This window comes from Euprymna scolopes, chromosome 6 (genome assembly GCF_053919585.1).
Source record: "Euprymna scolopes isolate OS-2025 chromosome 6, ASM5391958v1, whole genome shotgun sequence".
In the NCBI taxonomy this organism is placed as follows: domain Eukaryota; kingdom Metazoa; phylum Mollusca; class Cephalopoda; order Sepiida; family Sepiolidae; genus Euprymna; species Euprymna scolopes.
Window position 1 is genome coordinate 90,973,907 of NC_136487.1, and position 23,348 is coordinate 90,997,254.

At 36.6% G+C, this 23,348-nt stretch overlaps 2 protein-coding genes across 2 annotated transcripts in view; one reads left to right on the top strand and one right to left on the bottom strand.

Moving 5' to 3' along the window:
• The window catches only part of LOC145277778 (uncharacterized), a 112,111-nt gene that overhangs the window by 48,838 nt on the left and 39,925 nt on the right, over window positions 1-23,348 (bottom strand). The gene's annotated exons all lie outside the window — the stretch shown is intronic.
• The window catches only part of LOC145278199 (uncharacterized), a 322,851-nt gene continuing 302,758 nt past the window's right edge, over window positions 3,256-23,348 (top strand). Inside the window, exon 1 of the mRNA XM_080130486.1 lies at window positions 3,256-4,048. The gene's annotated coding sequence lies outside the window, so the exon portion shown is untranslated. The remainder of the gene's footprint in view (window positions 4,049-23,348) is intronic.

Consider the following 23,348-nt stretch of genomic DNA (forward strand, 5'->3'; position numbering starts at 1 on the left):
TATGCATACATATACATACATATATACATATATACATATATATACATACATATATACATATATATACATACATTAATACATACATATATACATACATATATGCACACATACATGTATATATACATACATACATGTATATACATACATACATGTATATACATACATACATGTATATACATACATGTATATATACATACATGTATATATACATACATGTATACATACATGTATATATGCATACATATATACATACATGTATATATGCATACATATATACATACATACATACATATATACATACATATATACATACATATATACATACATATATATACATACATACATACATACATACATATACATACATACATATATACATACATGTATATATACATACATACATATATGATGATTGCAACGTCTTGTCAGACGAGTGCCACTCCATCAGACATTTAAAATCCATGAGCCCAAATGCGCGAGGGAGTATCTATACAAAGATGATGTTACAGAGTCTTAGCTTTGTACGACAGCTAAGTCTCTCTCTCGGTTCAAAATGTTGAGATCAAGCAACAAGCAAGAGCAAGATAGCCAGCAACAAATTAAACTGCAGACCAGCTTAATTCGGGTACTGGTCTCCTGCTTTATGGTTTTTTAAATCAGAGATTTGCTTCTCCTAGAAAGGTTGCCTTCACCACGGCTTACGGGAGCCCTCTCCACCCAAATAAACATATACACACACAAATATTCCTTGTGCTAGTTGGCCGTTGACCCAGAAAAAGAGTTCATTCGCCCTTTGGAAGGTCTTGTTTTTAATCCTTCAGGGAGACTAGCCGCCCTCCTCACAAAACAAGTCTGGTGGGGAACCAGTTTAGTCGCCGGTGACCCGACCATGAGGCAGGCAGTACTGGGTTACATGGTACCAGTAGCATATGACATGACCTGAGACATACATACATATATACATACATACATATATGTATATATACATACATGTATACATACATACATTTATACATACATATATACATACATATATACATACATACATTTATACATACATATATAAATACACATATATATATACGTATGCATACATACATACATATACATACATACATACATACATGATGATTGCAACGTCTTGTCAGACGAGTGCCACTCCCTCAGACATTTAAAATCCATGAGCCCAAATGTCTGAGGGAGTATCTATACAAAGATGATGTTACAGAGTCTTAGCTTTGTACGACAGCTAAGTCTCTCTCTCGGTTCAAAATGTTGAGATCAAGCAACAAGCAAGAGCAAGATAGCCAGCAACAAATTAAACTGCAGACCAGCTTAATGCGGGTACTGGTCTTCCGCTTTATGGTTTTTTAAATCAGAGATTTACTTCTCCTAGAAAGGTTGCCTTCACCACGGCTTACGGGAGCCTTCTCTACCCCAATACACATATACACACACACAAATATACACGGTGCTAGTTGGCCGTTGACCCAGAAAAAGAGTTCATTCGCCCTTTGGAAGGTCTTGTTTTTAATCCTTCAGGGAGACTAGCCGCCCTCCTCACCAAACAAGTTTGGTGGGGGAACCAGTTTAGTCGCCGGTGACCCGACCATGAGGCAGGTAGTACTGGGTTACATGGTACCAGTAGCATATGACATGACCTGACACATACATACATACATACATACATACATACATTAAAATCTGTTCACTAAAAGAAATTCTGCGCGGTGAATATCAGAAATTCCCTATTTTTTAAATACCATGATAAATCAAGAAATTGTACAATTTCCCAGTTCCAACATTGTTTCGTTAAACACCATCCAGGGTCCATTTTATAATATATTTACGTGACGAACAGAACCACAATAGGTACGTTATTTTTGTTTACTACTTAATTTTGAGTAATCAAGAGTAATTCTTTAAAAGTCTACATTTTAGACGAGATTGTGACGCCTGTTATTTCATAGAATTCCTCCGATCTCCAATCGATTAGGTTTAGGTTTGTCACTAATCTTAACTAAGTGGCAAAGTCCTCTCCCTCCAATTTTCTCCCTTGCCACATACTAGTAAGTCCTAAAAAAAACTTATCAACTGGAAATATGTAGGACAAACGGAATGATTCTGTGTAAAAATACCGGTGACGCGCACGCGGTGTATATTTATTTACTTTCTCTGTATAGGAGGTTAGTCACAAGTGGGGTTTTGAAAAGCCAGTAGTGCAGTGCAGTGCATTTGCACTTTCTTCTACAAAAATAAATGGTAAATTTTTACATTAGGTCCATCTCCACCTCCACAATTTTCTTTAAAAATGTTAAGAACGGCTTTCGGATTAACCACCCCCAACCTCCTCATGTTAAAAATTGTGGAAATGGGTGGACCTAATGTAAAAATTTACCTAATAAATAAGTAAATAAATAAAATACAAAAATGCATAGGCAGTTCCGTCAGTATTCTCCGGTAAGGGCGCCTCAGCCGATTGAGTGCACCTTAGGACTAAACAGAAATATAGCGCAGCAACAGCGACTGGGTTTAAATTAGCGGAAACGTTGTGAAAATAACAACCATCAAGCTGAGAATAGCAGTTCAAATAATCCAAATTATCAATTCTCCTTTAACAAATTCCAAAATCTCTACCGAATTTTTTTTGTTTATTTATTTTTAATCAACAGCAGGGAGGAGGATTGCATACGTCTTCCACTTCACGATACATTTACACCGTGACTAAATGCTGGTGTACTAGTAAAGATACAGGTTAATTAACTCCCTCAGCAACCACCCCCGCTTAAAAAAAATGAGATTTTACTTTTTAGGCGATTATTTGTCAACACTCTAAAAAACTTGGTAGAAAGAAAAACAAAAAACAAAACAACAACAAAAAACAAACAAATATTTTAAATTTTAGAGTTGGGGATCAGTTTCGTATATAAATTTAATGTAAAAAATGATACTTCAGTTCCGGGACATTCTAACTTTTTAAAGCAACTGACTAAATTTTTTGACCACTAAACCTAAGTCCGAGTATCAAAATCGTAAAACCCCACATAATCACCTGAAAAATAAACCTGCCCAGAAAACACAGAATTTATCTCCCATAACATAAAAATGGTTAACTGCCCTAAAATACTAGAATGATCCGAAAATGGGTGATCATTTACCTTAAATGTATATGCGAAACTGATCCCATCATTATAATCATTATGTTTTTTTATTCTTTCCGTCAAGTTTTTCTATGTGTTCACACGAAATCGCTTAAAAAAGTAGAATCTCATTTTTAGAGGGGGGAGGGGACTCAAGGTGTTAATCTTCAAAAATGCCAAAATAAATTTAATTATGTAGATTTTAGTGTGTTTTTTTTAAGATTCTTTTAGCTATTCTCATGTTTTATGTGGTTGAAGGAGTTAGTTGTAGTTGACATTATGATCGAGGTAATTGCTCGCTACTCTTTACCTCGCGCGTCGTCCGCCCATTACAGTAACTACAGTTCACATACGCGCACGAACGGACATGTTTGTGCTACTCTTTTTATAGCAGCAAACAACGGGTCTGGCTTGTGTTCACATTATTGCTTCAAAGATGTGCTTTTTATTTATTTATTAATATTTCATTTCATAACGCGAGAAGAGAGAAAGATGGATTGAGTCTGGAAATAGTGACAGTGACAAGTATTAATTATCACCGCAAACTGGAAAGAAAGACCAACGGATTTATTGTGGAACCATTTACACCAAAATAAGAGGACAAAAAGGACTGACAGCTGTCGGCGAAAGAGCGATGGAAGAATTTAATTGCTCCGATGTTTTCTTCTTCTTATCATTTAAAAAAAGAGACAGGTACAGCGGGCGGAAAGGTTTTGGTTACAAAGAAAACGAAAAGGATAAAGGTTTGCGTTAGGAGATGAAAAAGAAAGATAAGAAAGATTGTAACACGGATTAATTAAAATTAAAGCTTTTAAAGAAACGCTTTAAAAATCTTATTCGGATTTTACAGTTGATGATACGTTTTTAAAAAAATAACTGCAAATTATTGTTATTGGACTGGATAAAAGGTAATGTTCAACTTTGTTTTAATTGCACGGTTTTAAAAAATAATTTCACAATATCTTTTTGTGTTTTTGTGCGCGCGTTTACGTGTGAAACTTTTAATCAGTTTTCTGTTTGTATCCAGATTTATTTAATTAAAAATAAAAAAACATTCCTAAAATAATTATCAAACCCTTGTGTAATTTTAATAGCATTTGCGTTTCTTTTTCTTTTTCTCGATGAGTCAATGTTTTTGATTGTCGTTTAATTTTTCCCCTCGTTTTTTCTGCCCCCCCCCCCCTTCTATAACTGACGGTGGTATTTCTGCCACTGGTAGTCAACAATGGTATATAAATTCCGCTAATGCCCCATCAAAGAAAATGGTAATCTGTTCTAAAGTTTAACGATTGCTAATCCCTTACTTAGATTTGATGATAAGTTTTGAAGGTATGTTTGAATCGGAGATCAGATTTTTCTCAGCGAATCAATTGTTTACTGCTACAACTTCCAAGTTTTTTTCCATTCTTCGTTCATTTCATGGAATCACAATTAGTTTTATTATTATTTATTCTAATTTCCACATCGTGTTACTGTTTCAATGCATTAACACTTACATTTATGGGTAATCATTACTATTACTGACATAAATTATTTTAAAAGGCAATAACGTTGAGAAATTAAGCAAAAGTAATAAATTGTTTTGCTTACTCATTTGTGACCTATTTGCAGTTTTAAAAATAAATATTTAAAGTCCCCTAAATATCGGATCTGAAGAAAAGTAGCCAGCTTTTTTTTTATATTACTAGCTAAACAATGTTTAGTAAACATTGTATTGTTTTTGATGAATTTTCCATGAGTATTTGGTTTAAGCACCTGGAATTAGAACCTAATAATATCGTGGAAAAGTTAATTTTATCCCCCCCCCTCTGTAAATTAACAAAAGTTAAACTTTCATATTGACTCATAGAAATGACCTCGCATTTGGGCTGTGATCAAAATGTAATATCTGTTTGTGTTCGGTTCTAAACAAACCAAAAATAATGGACAGTTGAACCGACAGTTCCTATTTATTTTCCTCTTCGCGAGGGTAGCGTTACAAACAAGATTTTTTAATGTAGAGAAAATCTAGCCCCGCCCCCGTCTCCCAAGAATATTCTGGATGGGAAAAAAGCTAAAACTTTCCTCAGTCTGGAAAGATCTCTCCTTCACTGACTGATACAGAATACAGAAAAAGATAAAGTGTAGTATCAGAACAGTCTCCTCACCAAAGTGGGCGGTCTGTCTATCCTTTAGAAAGAGTTGGGAGACTAAGTAACTAGTATTTTCTCATACATCGAAATAAAATTTCGAGAATATTTTAACTTGGATGGCCCTTATTATATTGCAAGGAGTCTAACTAAGAGTGGGTTCCCGCCCTACTCTCCATACTTTTGATGGCGTTGTCCTTAATTTGCTCAAATTTATTCCATATTTTTACCAAAAAAAAAAAAAAAAGTTCAATGTGTACACGGAGGAGAAATCTTTCTTGAATGGGACAATTTTAATTTTTGTCCCATCCAGTGTCCATTTTTGGAAGGAGTTGAAATCCCATGTATTAAAAAACTATCTTGTGCCTAACTTTGCCTCTTGTGGGACAACAAGTAAAAATAGAAACTCATTTTCACGTTGTTGTTGGTGGTGGTGGTGGTGGTTTTCACTGAATATTGTTTGCTCCATTTAATGATTTCGCGGCTCGTGACAAAAGTAAACATTTTTACCTCAAATTAATGTTTCAGAATTTAAGTCAACAAAAAAGTATATTGATTTTATTGCATTACCAAGGTCTCTTTTTGCACGGATTACTGCATTAGGTGCACCATCAAATGCACTATGGACTAGTGTGATTTGATTGTCCTGTGACTGCTAAAGCCCAAATTGCTTTGATAACGGTCTTACAGCTTGACAACTTTCATATTCTGTCAGCGTTAACAACATTGATTGAAAACCTGGGTGTGACAGGTTCGAATCCAATTCGTTCCATAGAAATATTTTCATCTAACCCACAAATGACCTTGTATCTAACCTCCTGAAGAAAATGTAAATAACTACTCTATCAGTATTTCTATTGTTGGTGTTCGATTGGATTCAAGTTCTATCTTTTCCTTCCTATGTAAGCCATTCTCAGCAAGAAATGGTCTTGCTTTTAACACCACACTCACCTTTCTTTGTCTTTGTTCCTAAAATCAAATGGAACTTCCATGAACAGAGTTTCTTCATGAAAACTTCCCACCTTATCATGTGAATGTTTCCTCAGAGATTATGTAGTCATTTTCAAGTTTAATGCCAACAAATATCTGTTGTATCGTCTTGTAGTTTTTAAGTTATCAATCCTTTCATAATACTGTTTCGTTTCACATCTGAGTGAAAACCTCATTAGCCCTTATCCTCGAGTAACATTTGGCCTTGATAAATAGTACATTATTTAGGATGAATTATCATTGAGTTCAACAGGTCAATGAATTAGTTGGCCAGCCAAACAAAGTAATACAGACCGCTGTTTTTTTTTGTTTATTTTTTTGTAACTTTATCCCGACCGTGCCCTCCTTAATACAAGTTCCTTTTTTTTTTCCTTTCATGTTGACTTGACTCCATTCGCATCTGCTTGTCCTTTAACCTAATGTGTCTCTAGGAAACTAGTTTGAATGGTACTATGACATCAATGTTGTTGCAGCTCAGCTGCAACCTGTAAATCAAATATTATTATTTGGAGAAATATTTTATTTTGAATAAACTAATCTATTTACAAAACAAAGACTACATTTACAATCAACTCTATCGTTTCAAGTACAGAAATTGATCGAAAGTTTTACAAGGAGGAGGATTTCCTACCCCCCCCCTTTTTAATGGCATTATTTTAGTAATCGTAAAAACATTCGAGAATACTGGCAAATATGAGACCAGAGGTATTATAATTTGTGCTTGTGTATATGACAAACGAACATATATTACACTGCCCCCCCATAGGAAGAACTACAAAGAACAGATACTACGCTATGACCCCCCCCCCGAAAAAAAAGAATAGGAAATGATAATCTGTGGAAAGATAGTATCATAAACACAGAACGAATACCACACTACCATACCTCCCCCAAGGAGGAGGTAAGGAATGGAAGGATGGTATTATGATGAACAAACATATGATACACTGACACTCTCCTTGAAGGAGTAGGCAATACTTGTGAAGATGATCTCATGACAATAAAACAGATACTACACTACCCCTCCTGGACTGAAAGATAGTGATGAAAGATAGGTTCGGCTTCAGACAGATACCAAATCTCCGCTATGAATAGATATTCAACTAGTTCGATGCCTCAGTTCGATCTCAAAAGACAAAGGATAGCCCTGTAGAGGGAGCTGAGGCAAGAATTGTGCAATCTCCAAACACGCCTCTCCTGAATCAGCACTGTTTGAGTTCAGCGGACAATTGGAAACAAACGGAGAGGATATACAGCACCTGGAAGTCTCAAATTTAGTACTGACCAAGTTCAACGTTGTTTAAGTTTGGTGATCCAGCAGGAACTGGTGTGTCAACGTGATTATGCTGTGCATTCAACTAGTGCACATGTACAAATAAGCAAGTTCAAAAGTAATGATAAAGTTAACCCATACATAAATATAGCAGCGTTATTCACACTTTGTTGAACAATATAGATAAGAATTATTAAGTATTGAGTTATGAGAGAAAAGAGTTAAGAAATGGTTAAAGGTCTAAACGAAAAAACTATATCTATATGTACCGGAACTTGTGAGTGAGTTTGTGAGATTGACAAGCCATTGCAAAGTTTTACTGTGATTTATGCTGTTTGCCAAGATACTGGTAGCCAGGGCCTATAGCTGAAGTTCGTTTGTCTACTAAGAATATGTGTAGCAGTTAGTAACAATGTTGTTGTGAATGACATAGGTTCCTGTGGCAAGTTGGGCTCGCACTACCTCTCCTTCAAGACAACATGTGTACTCACATATAAATAATGAAAACAGATACCCAGTTCCAGGAGGTTGGTCCGATATAGGCAGCTAATTGAAACTGAATATTTTTATTCAATCAGTATTAAGTATTTCAATCAACTAAATATTGAATATTTCAGGGATTGTCGCTCTGCAGTTTTTGTTGTTGGAATAGGGGTTTCACATACACCCTCCATAAAAAATGATGAGAAAATTATGCTTCACCAGTGAAAGCATTTATATTTATATAAAATCATAAAATTACATCAATAATTCGATTTTTTATATATAAATTACTAGTGAATATATGCTCTTTCTGGTCACATTTTTGCTAGCCTTGGAGGATAATACCATGGTGAATGAACATCAGCTACACTGACTTCTGAAGGATAAGGTAATTACTGAAAGAGTGCTATCATGACAACAGAATAAATAATACTCACCTCCACCTAAAAAAAAAAAAAAAAATAACGGAGGTAATATTTAGGAGGATCTTTCATAGAAGCAGAATGTAATGCTTGTATGTTTTCATGAGAATAGAACAAATGTGACATCCCCCACAAAAAAAATGATATAAAACCTGGAAGGATTGTCTCCACCCCCGGCCTATAAAAACAGAGGTGGTAATTTCTGGGAGGATGATCTTATGACAGTAGTACCAATATAACACTATCCACCCCCAATTAAAAGTTATACAATAAGATTAAATCAACCAATTATTCCTCTGGCCTTCGTCTGGTGGTTAACCGTTCAACTACATCCACAGCAATTCGGGACAACGGTCAAAGGTGGAGGCTGCAGTCAATTCGTGGCTTCCTAGGAAACTTTCCTTAAAGGGTAGAGCTAGGCGTGCGCCACTTACGTCTTTCCTCTCATCCTTTACCGACTGGCCGTACTTCCCCTGCCTGCACAACACCTAACAGCTCTCGTCGAACTCTTGTCCTCACTTCTTTGGGACAGAGGAAGACACTGGGTGAGCAGACAGGTCTGTATTCAACGTCCGTGTGAGGGAGGCTTGGGAATGCCGGACTTGAAGTGTCATCGAGACGCTGAGAGGCTGGCCTTCCTGAGCCACTATATGCAAGATGACCAACCGTGACACCCCGTGGTTACTGCCACCTTCCCCGACCTCGTTCTTGACCCTTCTATCGAGAGCCGTCGCAGGCCACGGGGAGAATCTGCCTACATGAAAGAGTGCCGAGTCGCGCTAAAACGACTACGACTACCAAGGTCCAGCGGCCTTGTGACTGCTACCCGTAGGGAACTCCACAGGGATATAGTGAGGGGGGCTGCTGACGACCCACTATGCGCGCGTTTGGGTTGGCAGCAGAGTGAGATCCGCTCCGTGTGGAGCTGGGCGCCAGGTTCGAGTCATCTAAACAATTCAGAGTTCTCTCTCACCTGGCGATTGACCCGAAATGCACTTCCACTCAACAACGTACAATGCAGTTCTGGGTTTTGGGAGTCGCCTGATTGTCCCCGTTGTGGGACAACGGCCGTAGAAACGACTGATCATGCTTTCTTTGATTGCCGCGAACTCCGCCGGTACTGGTCGTATGTTGGTAAGGTGACGGCTTGCATCGATCCCGAGCATCCTCGCCCAATTACCGTATCCAATGTCGTGGACAATGTCAGGTCACCATGGGACCGGGAAAGACAAATGGTCTACGTTACAATCCTGGCCGTGGCGAGAATGGTGATTTGGACGTCGCGTCTGCAAGATTGCCGGGGGGGTGTTGTCTTTTTCTGATCAGGATCTGATCGCTTTCTTTAAACACCAACTACGGGTGAAGATCAGATGTGATAGAAGAAGGCTGCATTGCGCGGCATTTGACAGAAAATGGATACATGTAGCAAGTCTGTGTGTACGAAGAGGAGCCAAATTTGAATACGTGTTCCCCGCCTAGGTGTGGAACGCGCAGTTCCGTAAAGTAAAATTAACAAATAGCCTCTCAGCTAGCTGAGTGTGTGTTCCATCCCTCCCTGATTAGGAAGCCTCCAAGATCCCCACCCCCTCTTTCTTGCAATTTTTGTTTTCACCCCCTCCTCTAAATTAACTCCCATTCCTCACCCACAAAATTTTCTTTTCTTTTCTTTTCTCCATTCACCCCCATCTAGAGGGTATACCCACTTAGAGACTGACCCGCAGAAGCCAGGTTCCTTTTACAAACCTAGTGGAACGGGCAGTCTATCAACTAGACGGGGTTGGGAGGGTCCTACTACCCCCCCTTTTTCCCCCCACCCTTGACACAAATGAATTATTGTACCATTTTTATTGTTATCTTGTTTTGTTTTTACACATCAATAAAAAATGTTTTAAAAAAATTGGGAGTTAAGTAGGATGTCCCCCAGTATGAAAGGGTGAATGTGGTATTATGGTGAAAGATACTAGCTGGGAGAAACTTTTGATTTTGTTTAGTTCTGGAGTGACAAGGATGACCAACGACACCCACAATCCCCCCTTTTGAGTTGGCCATGTGCCTAAGTTTTTTGTTCATTTTCAATGCATTTTTAACATGAATAAAGGATTTAATATCTCAAAGTGTAGTATCTGTTCTTCAGATGCTGCACTTCTATTTCTTGTTCTCTTTCGGTGGAGGAGAAATCCTTCACGACTGAGACAATTTTTATTTTTGTACCTTTTCTCCATGTTAAAAAACGACCCTGGTGTCTAACTCTGTCCCGTGGGGAGGCAAAGTAAATAGGTACATCCACAGCAATTACTGCCTTCAATGGTTGTTTTTGTCTCACCACGGTTTGGCCAATTAATCTTCTGACCAACTTTGGGTGGGATTGAACTTGCTACCTTCAGACAATGCTCACCTGGAATCGTAGATATTCTGCATCTCTATCCACTGCACCACGGGCCCCAAAGAGCAATCGAGGTTGGATTTTTTGGTGTTATAAATCCACATTTTTATATTTTGTTCTTCCAATTGTCAGGTCCATACTGATTGTTATATTATTTATTTTATCATTTTATGGACTACTATTCTCATCTTCTAGTTGTTTCACAATGTTTCGGCCTATTATTTCTCTGGCCTTCATCAGGTGGTTAACCACGATGGGATAGGAATGTCGCGGTTAACCACCTGATGAAGGCCAGAGAAGTAATTGGCCGAAACGTCGTGAAACAACAACTAGAAGATGAGGATAAATGATAAAATAAAATAAAATATACAAATTACTCATCTCAAAAAAACAATTCCAAATTAATTCAATAAGATTGAATTAGTTCTTTTATTTTTTTTATTCTTTTAAAAATGCCTACTTTTAAAGACATTTTTTATGGTTCCTTGACCTTTTGAGATATCCCATATTTTAATATTTCCCCTATCCCGACCCCCCAAAATAGTACTCATCTTGGAGGACAACATCAAGTTTTTTTGTTTTTTTTTTGGGGGGGGGGGGGTTATACCCAATAGTCGCCCCTTTCGCTACCTAGGAACTAACTTGCTTGTTTTCAACTTTTGAAATCCAGAAAACCGTGAGCAGTTCATTCCAAAACAGATTCGAGAGACTGCTACACTGAAATTATCCATATCTTTTTTGTCAATAAAAAAACGTCAAACCACTTGGGATAATATTAAGTAGGTTTGGTTATAGAGTGAATGTGGTATTTTGGTGATTAGAACTAGTTTAAAGAAAAACCAAATGGACAACAACCGATCCTCGTCCTAACTCCACCCAACTTTTATCTTGTGCCACATCTTCATGTTTTATCAAAAAATTAATGTTTTTGTAAAATTTTGACGTAAATAAATCCTTGATCTTTTGGCCAAGATCAAAGTATAGATTACATTTCTCAGTTTTTGAAAAAAGGTGGATACAGGTAGCGAGCTAGTGTGTATGAAAAGGAGTGAAATATAAGTATGTATTCTCTGCATGAGCACGACGCCCACAATTCCTGGTTTTGTCGGACCTCAGCCCTTCGGGTAAATTTAGCCTTTTAGCTAGTTAAGTAAATGAGTTACTCCCCCCCGCCTTCCCAGTAGTAGAAATCTTCCATGATGCTTACTCCCTACTTTCAGTTTTTTATCCATGACCTCTCTTGGATTTATCTTGGAAGGACACTGCCTACTCTTCAACCTCAATACCCCACCCCTATTTAGATTCCATTCCCATTTAGAGACTGACCTGTTTGCTTTATTTCTGAACAAACCGTAACAGTGGGCAGTCTATTATTTAAAGAGTGTTTGGAGGATCTTACCAGCCCGTTTTTTACTGTTTTCTCGCACTCTCTATTGTACTCTAATGAATATTTGTGTAACTATATGAAAAATGAAAATTTCAAACTAATTAGAGGATATCTTAGGTAGATTAACTAAAGTGAATCTGGTATTGTGGTGGCTGAAATGATTCTAGTTAAAAGTAGAATAGATAATTTTTTTATCATTTTTAATCAAGGATGCCCAACGACTCCAAATTTCTCACATTTTCAATGGCCTTGTTCAGATCATTATTTATTTATCTATAAAAGTGAGAATGTGTGTATGTGAGTGGGAGAGGCCAATTCTCAACCTATATACTCAACGAATTTTTTATCTACAGACTTGAAATTTGGTATATAGGGTATTCAGACATGTGGAAAACTTTTAAAAAAGTTTTCATCCGGAAAAAAGGCTGCTAAGGGAATAAAACTGAAAAATTGGTATGTTGGGGTCATCAGATATTTATTTGTTTTGTCAACTGTTTCACGAATGCACATGCATGAATCGTTTATATAACAGATCCCTTATGTTAAGAATAAGTAGGGTTGAAAACACTTTTTTTTTAAGATCGTGTCTAGCTGGCTTAATGGTTATCGTACTTGACTCACTGTCTTTAAGTTTTGATTTCAATCTCAGCTCGAGTATTTTTTTTGTTTACTTACAAGAAGTGAACTGTTTAGAAAATATATAATACTTGCATGCACATGTCACAATTTCTGTATGATTAAAATATAATATTTTTGTGTATTTTACGACCAGGCAACATCAGGTGGCCTGCGAGTAATATATATATATATATACTATAATAATTATTAAATACCTACAGACACTAGTGTTTCATCCTTTCGGGAATCATCACTGCAGGGTATCACAATTAACACCGGTCGAGATATATGGTATCAAAAATCTTATGTTGTAATGTAGAATTAATAAGCATAGAGTGTTTTGATGTTAATGTAGGTGGAAAAAAACTTTTGTATTTATTCATTTAGATTATCATTTCTGATGACCTAAAAAAAAAAAAGTGGAAAATTCTTTCTGAATTTATTTGAGACAGTGGAGGGAGTATCTGACTTTCCCAATGTAAGTTTTTATAATGCTTTTTTAAAATTTCAATAGGATAGGACAAAGTTGAAAAATGTAGGTTATTTCTGATAAAAGAATAACACTAAGCATAATTTGTTTCTTTGATTATTGAAAGGCAGAGGAGCAGCTAGATATTAGAAGAAATTATACCTGGACACAAGTTGGTGAAAATATACCTTAATTTAAATGAAAGAGTTTAAAATTTTAAGGAATTCAAAAACAAATATAACCACTTTATATAAAAGAAAAAATTAAATTAACAAACTGGATGTAATTTAATATTTTAATTTGAAATGATTGTTAATTACAAAATACTCTGTGCATACATTTTCTGTGCCCCATAAAAATATTCTCCCCAGAAGGCTGTAAGGTTCTTGCTTAGAAATCTTGATATAGTTATTGGTCAAGAAATAGTAAACCTAAATCAGTTACTAGTAATTTGAACAGGGTCAGTGATGGTGACCCAGAAACATTCATATTAAGGTAGGGACAACCAATCATATTCAAACTATTTCTCTTTTTTGTAATATTTTTCCGTAATAGGATTATACTTGAGTCTTTGGGGTATACAATCAAGAAGTTGACCCAGGACATCATTAAATCTCTGTTCTGATACTACATGTCATCTTTTCTGTCATCTAGACTGAGCAATTTTTATTTCTGTTGCAACCCAGAGTGCTCTTTTTGTGGAGAGCTGAATTTTAAAAATCGATCTTGTGTTGAACTGTATCTTCACCACAAGACAAGTAAGTAAGTATCAGGTTGATAAGAAAGTTTTGCGGTTTTTAGCTTTTAAATTCAGATGAACATATCTTGGCTCAAACAAAAATTTATTGATTGAAATAAGCATCATCAGAATCAACAGACTTTTGCCAATGCAAAACAAGTGTATTTATGCCAGTAACGTAACAATTTTGCGTTCTGATGGCGATGAAGTCGCTGAAAGCATTTTTGATACTGTCTAGATTTTTTAAGCATTTTGTCACGCAGAAAATCGTCGAGATGCTTCAAAAGTGGTAGTCGGTAGGTGAGATGTCTGGGGAGTATGGCAGATGATGCAGAGTTTTGTAGCCAAATTTGTTCAAATTCTGCAGGGTTGGTTTAGCAATGTGTGATTGGGCATTGTTGTGGAGGAGAATTGGGTCTTCACTGTTGACTAATACTGTGTGTTTGTTGTCGAAGTTTCTGATGCATTTCATCCATTTGTTGACAATACTTCTCTGCTGTAATGGTTTTGCCTGCATTCAAAAAACTGTAATATGGATGAGACTAGTCACAGACCACCAAACAGCATGACCTTCTTTTAGTGCAACTCTGGTTTCGGGAAATGTTGTGGAGCTTCGTTGGCATCCAACCACAGAACTGAGTGTCAGCGGTCATCATAAATAACCCACTTTTCATCGCAAGTCACAACCTGGTCGAGAAACGAGTTGTTCTTGTTTCGTAAAAGAAGGGAAGCTAACACTTCATAATGGTGTTTCTTTTGGTTGTCATTCAATTTGTGAGGCATCCATTTATTAAGATTTTTTGTCTTTCTAATCTCTTTCACGAGTGGTTGGAAATCGTTGTATATGTTACGTCTAATTCAGAAGCAAGTTCTCAAACAATTGTGCATCGATTGGCTTTGACTAAGGCTCTTAATGGATCATTGTCAACATCTGATGGCCAATTACTATGCTTATCATCTTCAAGAGTCTCGTTGCCGCCATAAAATTTCTTAATCCACCATTGTGCTGTGCGTTCAGTAGTGGCTCCTGAGTCAAACGCTTTGTTGATACTGCAAGTTGTTTCAGCAGCTTTTTAGCCTAGTTTGAATTAAAATAAGAAAATTGTGTGAATTTGCTTTTTTTCCATCTTGGAAATGTTCTGAAAAGAATTGTTTTAAAACGCTCTTCAAAATGATAAAGTAAAGGTATTATAACAAAAACTTGTTTGAAAATACATCATTTAAAATCCAAATTAAAAATTTTGCAAGAACCTTCTTGTTAACCTAAGACATGTAAGCAGCCTATAAAAAATTGGCAGTACAGTAAAAAGAAATAAAGGTTATATTGAACTTTTCAGTTTTAAGATGGCAATAATTGAAACAACATGTGACAGGCATGCATGGAAGTGCCCGGAATAGTGTGTATGTGTTATTACTGGACATCCCTTGAGGTACGAGAATCCACTTTCTCAGAAGTGATATAAGAATAACATTCATCATTTGTCAGTGACTTCGTAGGTCGCTCTTAGCCTGTGTCGATGTTATTGTTTATATTTGTATTGGCGTTACTGGCCGAGTCCATGTCAAGGTTGTTGTTTGAGCTTGTATTGTTGTTACTGGTCGAGTCCATAACAACGTTATTGCATATCGGCGTTGCTATTTTGCCCGCTTATCTTCCAAAAGCAAAAGTTCTCTTGCTTTTTTCAGTGACTTTGGGTAGTCAATAAAGAAGGCGGAATTGATAAGTCAGTTAAATGGAGTAAAGTGCATCAAGTTCATCATCCCAATGCATTTGTCAGGCAGCGCTTATCCTGTATACCAACAGTTGAAAGGAGAAATGCATTGATTTCAATTGTTTGAAGAAAGCATACAGGGTTTCTGCTTTTAGACCCTTTCGCCACATAGAAGCAATTTACAGCATGCTGTCTTTGGCCAGAATTATGCAGATGCAGTTTCGTTTGGCAGCATGTGAGATCATTGTCTGTAATGTGTTTATTGCTAAATTGATTGATCGTGCAGAAGAGCTCTTACAAGCATCCTCTCAAAAAGAGGACTTAGATTTGCCATGCATGCTGGCACGAGTTTGTGTCATCTCGAAACTCTGTGTTGGAATTAGCGAGCACACTGCAGTACCTGCACAGGCATCACAATGCACACAGAAAGAGACAGATGCATCTCCGAGATTTTATAAATGTGAGACCCAATCATAGGGCAAGTGATTGTCTTCTGAGATGCAAAGCATTCAAAAATACTGACATGTTTTTGATGCCAACAGCAGAGGTACATTGCTCAATGTCGTCTGGGAAACGGACAAGGGGATGAGAATTCAGCACCAATCTCCTTCCCCCAAACTCTTGTAAATGGAAGATTGTTAGTGGTGACTGACTGCATCACTGGAATACTACGTAAAGCTCTGGTGGACACAGGATGTAGATAGTCTCTTGTATGCAAGTCATGCTGTTAGTCATGGATAAGGAAAGTAACCAGCATGCTCACAGCAGACCGAGATGCAATTAAGCGCTGTGAAACTGCTGTGGTGAAAGTTAGCATTGATGCAAAGCTCACTATAACTATAGAAGTTCTGGTTGCAAATGGATACCTATTAGGATTTGTTGCTTGGGCTAAATGCAATCAAGCAATTGGGAGCAGTTGCTGTAACTGGTGCTAGAGAGGTGATGTTTCTGCAGAATGATCGACCAAATTGTGCTGTCATCACCATCAACAAGTCAGCTTTCAATACAGACTACAATAAACTACTTGGAAATTATATTAAGAAACAGACTTGCGGAATATCCAACCCCTACCCAAATTTGACTCAGACTCACCCAGATCCCCAAATGGTTTAATTCCCTTTTATAGCCGTTCTGCAGGAAAATAACAGAAGGTTCATCCCATTATGGATTATTAGGAGCTAAATGAGTATGTTGATGCATATACAACCAACGTGGATGTTTGCTCACAAAATTAAAGTAATGTTGACAGCAAGGTTCAAACATCGTTGTGCTAGATCTATGCTGGGTTTATCTACAATTACATATCGCCAAGTCTGTTTAGCCATTCCGAACAGTGGAGATTAAGGGACAAAAGATATTGTCTTATCCGTCTAGGATTTGAGCTCAATGTTATCTCTTTAATAATGCGAGCCATTGTTACTGCCATCCTGAGCCAGGATGAGATCATCGACGCAGCTATATTTTCTTATATCGACAGTATTTTTGTGAATGAGAGCGTGTGTCCTGTGGTTCGTGTTAAAGAACATTTCGAGCAGCTTGATTTGGACAGTAAGGTCTCAGAAGAGCTGGGAACCGGCACACCTATGTTAGGATTACACGTTTTATGTAATTATGAATCAAGGAAAACTTGGATAGTTTCATGGAAGTAAACTGCCACTAGTCCCCAATAAATTTATGTGCCAATTTTTTTTCTCAGTATGGGGTAATTTCTGACTGGTAATTTCCTGGTATGTGGTTGGTTCTGTATTGCCACAGCATTTGTGAAATGACTAGATGGAATGAAGTGCAGGACTCTCTACTGTCCCAGATGGTTGCAGACATCCGTATAGAACGATCCAGTGAAAAGTGATTGGTGTATCAGTGGGCAAGATGTGACTGCATGGGAAGGTGCAAGTTTCTTAGCCGCCAGTGTAGTCATGGAGAGCAATGGCTTCATGGCAGAAGATGCAAGCTGGCTCCGATCGGTACATAAAGAAAAACATGAACTTGTGTAAACTTGATGTTGTTCTGCAAGATACAAAGTTTGCATTGCAATGGAAGGCAAAAACTATTCATTTACAGACTGACTCTGCATACATGCATCGCTGGGTAGTTGACGTTTTGTCTGGACAGATAAGAGTGCGCACTAAAGCAGCATCCGAAATGTTGATCAGACAGCAGCTCACAACACGCCGAGAGTTGGTCTGGGAATATAAACTGCAGATTGATATGAGATTTATCAAATCTCACAATAATCAAGTTAGTCGACTTACAAGGGTACTGCAGAGATTGTTCCAAGAATTCTATACAATGACAGAATCTAGGAGAACATGTGTGCACTGTGACCGAAATACAGAATGGTTCTCAGATACAGGTCATCCATTGATCCAGTGGACACTGATGTGAAGAGATCACTGTATTTTGTGATGTTGATCAACCCAGGAATAACTAAAGCCAAGGTGTGATCAGTGGTTAGAGATTGCAGAGGATGCCAGTCAATTGATCTAGCCCCTAGAAAATTAGAACTGGATTGCAATGGATGTAACCCATTTTGGAAATCGACTATACCTAATGTTAAAAGACAGTGGCCCCAGCAATTTTGCCATTTGGAAGCCTTTGCGTCACCAAGACTCTGTTAGCATCATCAAACAGTTGGAAATAATGTTTTGTGAATGATGGCCACTAATTGAGCTGCTTACTGACAATGGTGTAGTGTTCCTTTGAGAGAGATTTGCTGAGTTTGCATGAATAAAGTGTGTACATGTACAATTTCAGTGCACCCACATACCACCAGGAAATGGAATAGTTGAAAGATTTCATCATACGATCAAATGCACAGTTACGAGAACATGGTGCTCTGTTTTGGAGGCAGTATAATGACATAATGCATAATGTTATATCAAAAAGCAACAAAACAGCTAGTTTTTAGTCCGTACATGAAATGATATGCTGTCTGAATCGAGAATCTGTACAGAAAATGCTTGACATTGTCACTGTATGCTTGATGAACTAAGATAAATTGCCCACGCTCTGTTAATGGAATATCGTGCCACATAAAAGATGTGCATTCAGCATGCAGGAAGGATTGTTCCATCATTGATCATATTACTTCAGATGATGAAGCCCTGATATATGAAGGAGCAAACAAAGAACACTTTTAAGAGAATGATGCACCTGCAGGACAGGATGAATTAAGTGACATATTTAAGCACCACGAAAGAAGTATGTAAAACTATACCATTAAGACCGAGTGCTGACTAGACAGAAGTACTTTTTCTCATAGTGCCATTTGTGTGATGTTGAGATTAGAGAGGGGTGTGATAAGCATGCTTGGAAGCACCCGAGAATGGGATTTGCATGCTGTCACTAGACACCCCTTAAGGTACAAGAATGCACTCTCCCAGGAGAGACATAAGGACGATAGGTCACTTTTAGTCTGTGTCAACATTATTATTCGAGTTTGAGTTTGTGTTACTAGTCAAGTCCGTGCCAATGTTATTGTTTGAGTTATCGACATTAGTGTTGGATATGCACTAGCGCATGTACTAAAAGCAAGGGTTCTCTTTCTTTCTTTTTTTTTTTGACACATTATCTTAACAACATTCTAGTTTATAAAATTTTTATTATCAAATTGCTGCTTTTTATTTATTTATTCTAATTGTGTTGTAATTAAGGTGTGTTTGCATTTTATTATTTCTAGGGCTATTTTGATTATATTGAAGATTTCAACTTTAAAATAGCTGCCATTGAAATGATATTATCTTAAAAATTACTACTAGTTTTATAACAGTTTGATTCAGTTGACAAAACAATACTGTAATGATTTAATTGACAAACAATACCATAATGATGTATTATTATAGTAGTGTTTGGCCATTAAATTTATTACTTGAACTGAATTATTATAAAGCTAGAATTAATTTGAAGATAATTTTATTTGAGTGGTGGCTATTTTAAAGCTGAAATCTTCAATATAACCAAAATTACACTAAAATGAATACAGTAGAAAAATATCAGAATTACAATAAATAAATGAAAAGCTACAAGTTAAAAAAAATACATTTCTAAAATACAAATAAATCAGTATACATTTGTACATGAGGACCTTATATACACGCCCTCTCAGGAAAATGTGATTCTGCTTTTTTAGGCGATTACATGTAAACACCATGAAAATTTTGATGGTAAAAAGAAACAAAAACAATTATTTTAGAGAGGGAGATCACTAGGTCAGTGTCGCATATAAATTTAACATAAAATAATCACCAATTTCAAGGCGAAATTTTTCTAACCAATTTGTGTCTTTGAGGGAACATACAAACGGGATGCACAATTAAATCAAATTCTCTAATGCAAACACATATCAACAGTACACAATTTCTAAGAAATAATTTGAAAAATTTTTCAGTAAAAAAAGTTACATGCCTTTCCTTAACTCTTCCACTAACCCTGAGTCTGGGTGGCAACAGACTGTCCTCTTTCCCAAATTAAAAAAAAAAAAGATTTAACTAAAACAAGAAAATGGTTACATGTTTAAATATTATCTGGTCAGAAAGTGGGTGATCATTTTACATTAAATATATATGCTAAATTGATTCCCCCTCCACTATAAAATCTAGAAATTTTCAGTAATCACTGCTTGTTTTAGCATATTTTACAGGCCAATTCTTTTCTTTTTTCTGATCATGTTGCTAGAGAATTCTGTTTTATTTTATGATTTTTTTTCTCAAATATTTTAGAGTGGGAGATGACTTTGACCATCATCAGTTCGACCAATTTTTATTTTTCTGTGTACACTTGTCAAGTATGTTGCTGGAGAATTTCACTTTACTTTATAAATTTAACATAAAATAATCACCCATTTCTTTCTTCTGGACAGAATAGTTTGCAAGTGAAAATAGTTTTAATATTTACTAGCAGTTCAACCTGGCTTTGCTCGAGCCCTATGTACTGTTCATAACTTTATGTGCATATGTGTGTATGTATATATATATATATATATATATATATATATATATATATATATATATATATATATATAAAAGTTCGATTCATGTCCACGTAACCTACATCTAAAATTTCAGGTGTTTAGACCCAAAATTGGTAGGGGAATTTAGTAGAGTCTGCAAAAGCTAACTCTTTCAACTTTGACTCCTTGGCAGCCTAATTTTCGCACCCAAACTGATTAAATAACTTGCTGCATGTCTGAATATACTTTATGTAAAATTTCAAATGTTTAGACCAAAAATTGACTGAGTAATGTAGTAGAGACCGCAGAGGTCAAATTTTTTAAAACTTTGACCCCAATTTTGACCTCTTAACATTTTTTGTTTTAGGCTCAAATCAGATTAAAATGTTTGATCCATGTCCAAGTAACCTACATCTAAAATTTAAAGTGTTTAGACCCCAAATTGGCAAGGGAGTTTGGTAGAGTTTACAAAGGTCAAATCGTTGAACTTTGACCCCATAACAGCCAAATTTCTTTCAGAAAACCGATTACAAAGATTTTCCCAAATCTCAACACCTGGTATATCAAATTTCGAGTCTGTAGACTGAAAATTGACAGAGTTATTGTGTAGGGAAATGTACACAGACAAACACACACACACACACACACACACACATGTTCACTTTTATAGATATACTAGCATTTAAGCCCGGCGTTGCCCAGGTGTTTGGAGATGTATGCTGAGCAAAAAAAAAAAAAAAAAGACGGTCAATTTTTTAAACTTTGACCCCTATTATCACCCCTTAACATTTGTTGTTTTGGGCTCAAATCAAGTTATTAAGTTAGATCCATGTCCAAGGAACCTATATCTAAAATTTCAAGTATTTAGATCCCAAATTTTCGGAGGAGTTTGGTAGAGTTCTCAAAGGTCAAATCGTTGAACTTTAACCCCTTAATTGACAAATTTCTGGCCAAAAACCGATCATATCGATTTTCCCAAATCTCAGTACCCCGTATATCAAATTTCAAGTCTGTTGACTAAAAATTGACAGAGTTACTGCGTAGGGAAATGTACACACACAGACAGACAGACACTTTCACTTTTATAGATGTACTAGTATGGGTGCCCGGCATTGCCTGGGTGTTTGGAGGTGTATGCTGAGAAAAAAATAACAATAAAAAGCAAAAACGGTCAATTTTTTTAACTTTGACCCCTATTATGACCCTGTAGAATTTATCATTTTGGGCTCAAATCAAGCTATTAGGTTAAATCCATGTCCAAGGAATCTATATCTAAAATTTCAAGTGGCTAGACCAAAAATTGTCGGAGGAGTTTGGTAGAGTTCTCAAAAGTCAAATCATTGAACTTTGACCCCTTAATCGCCAAATTTCTGGCAGAAATCCTGTCACATCGATTTTCCCAAATCTCAGTACCCTGTATATCAAATTTCGAGTCTGTAGACTGAAAATTGACAGCGTTATTGCGTATTGAAATGTACACACACAGACACTTTCACTTTTATAGATATACTGGCATTTCAGCCCGGCGTTGCCCGGGTGTTTGGATGTGTATGTTGAGCAAAAAAAAAAAAAGTGATAGTAGGAAGGCAGGCTCAAACCCGTACCGCAAAGGAGGAAAAGAACAGAGTAAAACCTAACATTTATGCTGTTACGACCACCGCCAAACCGGAAGAGACATTTTTTTAAATTAAGGCTAGACAATCTAAAGGAGAGGATAACTTTAAAAATATCAGCGAAAAAAGTGACCCCCCCCCCTGTAGAAAAGTGCCTAGTTGAAGAGGAAGATATTAATGTTTTTAGCCAATTTTTTGATATTTGTCGTAGGAAAGGTCGAACTTTAAGACGATACTGATCTTGGTAAAATCCATCGCCTCTATTGAAAGTTTAAGGCAGACATTCAAACAGAAATACATACATACATTTATATATTGGTCACTAAAAATTTTCGACCCGAACTGATGAAAAAGCTTGCCCTATCTCTGTATACGCTTTATGTAAAATTTCAAATATTTAGACCAGAAATTGTCTGAGTAATTTGGAAGAGACCGCAGAGGTCAATTTTTTTAAAACTTTGACCCCTATTATGGCCCCTTAAAATTTATTGTTTTGGGCTCAAATCAAGTTATTAAGTTAGATCCATGTCCAAGGAACCTATATCTAAAATTTCAAGTATTTAGATCCCAAATTTTCAGAGGAGTTTGGTATTTTTGAAAGTCATCCTCTTCTTTCGATTGTCTAGCCTTAATTAAAACCTACATCATTTCCGGTTTGGCGGTGGTCGTAACAGCAAAGATGTCACAATTTTTTCACGTTCTTTCCCTCCTTTGCAATACGGGTTTGAGTCTGCCTTCCTACTACCACGTTTTTTGGGGTTTTTTGCTTAACATACACCTCTAAACTCCCGGGCACCCATGCTAGTATCTCTATAAAGCTATCATTTGTCCATATATGAGATACTGTTGTCATATCTGGGCTAGTGCTCGAGTCATTAGTCTCTATCATGGACAGAGTACAAAAAAGAGTCTCTAACCTAATAAGTTAAGCACCATCTAGCAAGCTTTAGTCTTTGTTCCACTGCCGCAATGTAGCATCTTTGTGCTTGTTTTACAAGTACTTACACAGAATGTGCTCTGATAAATTTTCTGCACTATAAAG